We start from the raw sequence: 4,857 nt of genomic DNA on the forward strand, positions 1-4,857 counted from the left end.
ATATTATTAATCCACTTTCCCTACAAAATAATGTTGTTATTCAAGATAATAATGCATGTATTTACCAAAAATTATATGATGAAGCCCTTATCATAGAGATGACTGATGCTTAGCAAGTTGTGTTTCAATCTATCTACAAGAAAATATTTTCAATCAAAAGGTCTTGGAGTTTTCGATTATACTTGTGCCCACCACTTTCCTGGTGGTGTTATCTTCAAGAGTAACCTTGCCTCCAGTGTAACAAATTGATCGACATCTCCAATCATGTATCGTGAGCATCCGTTGTCCATGTACCACATGATATCACAAGATTTTTGGTGAGAGCACACCTACAAAATCATTAAATTTTAGATTTAGGAACCCAAACAGGTTTGGATCCCTTCTTATGAAAAGAAGAATGCAGTGCATGTATATTATGCTGTGAATCATATAATTTTGGTCTCCACACCTAATGTGGACTACGGTAAATAATGTAAATGTGTGAAATGTGTCATAGTATGCCACATGAAAACATTTAACACTAGGAAAAGGATTTACTAATATATTCGGGTTATAATTGAAAGTTCGTTAGGGATGTTAAGCCCTATCGAACTGGCCCAAGCAAACCAAGAGGGGGGGGGGGGGGAATTGGGTGAAATTGGTTTTTTAAAAATTTCCTTTTCACGAAGAATAAAAAGATCACATAAACCAAAAATCAACACCACGAGAAAAATAATGCGAAAATTAAAGTGGCGAAAGCAAGAAATAAGAACACATAGATTTATAGTGGTTCGGTCAACTCGACCTACGTCCACTCCCCAGAGGTGCCCTCGGAGTATTGCACTACAATCGTGACTCTCCCTTTAGCCCCCACAGCTAGGCGGAAAGCCTTTACAACGAACCTCTTTTTGCCTATATCCCCGGCAAGAGAAAGAACCTAATCTCCTTTTGCTTCCTCCTAGCTGGCAAGGAAACAATCAGATGCTGACTCCTTACCTCTAGACCCTTCCACGGACAAGACACTCTAAGACTAAGAAGAAGTAGAGAGATCCTTGAAGCAACCCTTGTGAATCCCCTCACAAGCTCCCCTCACAAGATCCTCTCTCTCTCCCTCTCTCTCTTTCTCTCCTCAAGGCCTTCTCAGGTTCAGGCAGTAGTAAAAGATTGTTCAAAATGTTGAACAGAGCTCTTAAATGAAGAGCTTCAAAGGAGCTCATTAATTGCAAGTTGCTGACAAAATCGTCCAAGCTGATATGGACATCGTCTTGGCCGATCAGTACAAATCTCAGAAGATTGGCCAGAGTATGTCCCTGAATGCAAAATTGGATGATTTAAAATTGGCTTGATCGTTCAGGCCGATCTCACGATCGTCCCAGACGATCAGTTCAAATCAGAGGAAAATTGTCCAGAGCATTGCCCTGAATTTGAGCTGGCCGATATTTATCGTCTAGAAGTAACTAAGGTTTTTGAATAGATCATCCTTGCCATTTCCTGCAATCATCCAGGACGATATTATCGTATCAATCATCCTTAATTACTCCCTTGATTTCCTGATCAATTAGTCATAATTTTATGAATATCGTCCAGGCTGATCAATGATCGTCCTGGTCGATTATTAAAAATACATAATACCTTAATTTGTCTATGTGGCAACTTCTTTCTGTTTTGAGCTTATCGTCTTGGCCGATACACCGTATCATCCAGGGCGAATCTGTTAATGATGGTGCCTTAATTTAAGAATCCTTGTTTTAAGATTTTCTGTTTTTAAAGCCCGATCGTCCAGGATGATGTAATATCGTCCTGGCCGATATGGTAAAAAACAAAATTCTAAGTCTCTCAAGAGTGTGTGTGTTAGGGTTACTTAGCATCAGTCTCTTTGATCATTATAAATAGACTCAAGAAGAGAAAAATAAGTACGACTGACTCAACCCTAAACCTAACGCAATCTTGAACTGGCTTGTTTGTTCGTTCCGATCTTGATTTCTAAAAAGTTAGAAGTAACAGGCAGTCCAAGAGAATCAATAGTGTTTGTCAATCATCAATAACATAAGTCATGAAAATAGATTTGTAACAATCTCCCCTTTTTCATGATGACAAACACCACGAAGACAGTTAGCAGTAAAATTTTGGGATCGAAAAGTGTAAAAATGTCATAAACTTCTCCCCCTTTTGTCATATCAAAAAGGAGGAGGGAACAAAAAAAAGACCAATAGAAAAACAACATTTTTTTTTTAAACCAAGACATGAAAATGATGTAGTATTCCATGTAATTGATTTAAAAACTTGTGGGTTAATGAGTTAACAATCTCAACAAGCCAAAGAGTGGTAGAATATCCGGTCATGGTTACCCTTAGCTTAGACTTTTTCTTAGGGTAGAATAGTCTTTTGAAATCAATGACCTAACTCAAAGAATTAATTGGATATGAGAAAAAGAATCCATCCATCACTTGTTTAAGAAAAAATATCTTTATAAAATAATAACCAAAGTAAATCTGTCACGATCGTGAAACAATCGAAATCAAGCCTTTTGAGATCAAATCTTCTAAGTTCTAAAAAGATTTAAAAAGAGAGAATAGCTTGCTTTTGAGTGGGCTCATTTTATGTCTCTTGTCAATTGAGTGGCACTTTGCACATCTTTTTATAAATTTTCAATTTTGGTGTCTTTGCGCTTCTTTTGTTGGCAATTGGCCAATTTTTTTTTTTTTTTGCAAGCTACATTCTCTTTTATAACCTCTTTAAAAAAAATCCTTAGTTGTGAGTATATCTTCTTAGATATTAGAGAATACGAGCTCTCTCTCTCTCTAACATAAGGAAGAATTACCAAAAGCAGAATCAATAATCAAAGACAAGAGTAATGAGGGGTCTTGATGTGACAAAAAAACTTTAAACATTATAAATACAAGATATATTTGTTTAAGCAAGCTTAAAAAATTTCTTAATTTCATACACAATCTTTAAATTTGAAATAGATTTTTGATTAGAGAAGAAAAACTATGCCACTAAAATAGGTTAAGAAAAAGAGACCAATCACAAAATATTTTTTACCATCTAAGAGATTAAGAGATGAAAAACACATAGACTACAAAATTTCAAAAACAAGGGCATGGAATATGTTATCATATTCAGCGATAATTTTGAAAAACTAAGTTAGGAAAAAAAATAAACACACCAAAAACTAGAGAAAAAGAAACAAAAGCAAAGAAAGTAACTAAAAGATCAAGTTTCATGCATTTATGTCAATCACACCCAATCTGGTCCTTAAAGAACTGACGTGTCGAAGGCCAGTGGTTTTAGTAAAGATAACGGGCAATTGATTTTTCAGTTGTCACATGGTGTAATCAATGTCTCCCTTAGTCACATGATCTCTAATAAAGTGATGCCTAATGTCAATGTGGCTTAGTCTTGAATGTTGGATAGGATTCTTAGAGATGCATATGGCGCTAGTGTTGTCACAAAGATTGAGATGTTGCTACAGGTAATCCTAAATCCAATACCTGTTGTTTCAACCAAAGGACTTGGGCCACACACTTCCAAGAGGCAATGTACTCAGCTTCAGCAGTGGAAAGTGCAATAGGAGTTTTGCTTCCTACTAGACAAAAGACCAAAGACTGTCCAATGAATTGACAAGTTCCTATAGTGCTTTTTCTATCCACCTTGCATCCTGCGAAATCAGAGTCAGAGAAAAACTAATAATCTCAAAAGAAGTGCTGTGTCTAGGGTACCAAATCCTAATCCTTGGGTCCCCAAAAGGTATCTAAAAATTCTATTAACTAGCAGTCAGGTGGGACTCCATAGGGTCAGCTTGAAATCTAGCACAAAGGCAAAGACTAAACATAATATCAGGTCGGCTCGCTGTCAAGTAAAGTAAAGATCCAATCATGCCTCTATACTTCTTCTGATCAACAGACTTACCACTTGGGTCCTTATCCAATGGAGCACTAGAAGTCATGGGAGTGTTAATTGGCTTAGCTTTGTCCATCTCATACTTCTTCAAAATGTCATTTATGTATTTTTATTTGATTTAAAAAAGGTTCCATCCTCCCAATTATTTTAATGCCAAACCCAAAAAGTAGGAACAGCTCTCCCATCAAACTCATCTCAAACTCTTCTACTCAATTGGATTTAGAAATCATCACACAAATTTTTTATTAGAAGATCCAAAGAGTAATATCATCCACATAAATCTGAACAATGAGTAAATCATCTCCAACTCCTACTAAGAAAAAGGGTGGTGTCTACGCTCCCCTTGACAAACTCTCTTTCTAGTAAAAATGTGTTAAGCCTCTCATACCATGCTCTTGGTGCCTGTTTTAACCATACAAATTCTTTTTTAATTTAAAAATATGATTTGAAAATTGTGAACTCTCAAAACCTTGGGGTTGTTCTACAAACACGTCCTCTTTTATTTTCCCATTTAAAAAAGCACTCTTGACATCCATTTGAAAAAGCTTAAATCCTTTATAACAGGCAAAGGCTAATAGAACTCTAATGGCTTCCAATCTAGCTACAGGGGAAAAAGTCTCCTCAAGTCTATCCCTTCTATTTGGTTTATACCCCTTAACACCAATCTTGCTTTATTCCTATCACCACTCCTGAATCATTTCACTTGTTCTTAAAGACCCACTTTGTCCCAACTAACACTTTGTCCCTTAGGTCTTTCTACAAGCTCCCAAACATCATTCCTTACAATTGATTCAATTCTTCTTGCATTGCCTAAAATCCAAAACTCATCCAGTAAGGGCTTGGTTAATGGTGGTGGGTTCAGTCATTGAGATAAGGCAAAGTGGTTCACCCCTTGCCTAAGTTTCAATGTCTAGTTCCCTTTACTCACTAGAAGGGTCTCCTAATATCAAATCCTTGGGGTGACTTGTGAGTATC

Source organism: Dendrobium catenatum, unplaced genomic scaffold (assembly GCF_001605985.2).
Source record: "Dendrobium catenatum unplaced genomic scaffold, ASM160598v2 fragScaff_scaffold_133, whole genome shotgun sequence".
Lineage (NCBI taxonomy): Eukaryota > Viridiplantae > Streptophyta > Magnoliopsida > Asparagales > Orchidaceae > Dendrobium > Dendrobium catenatum.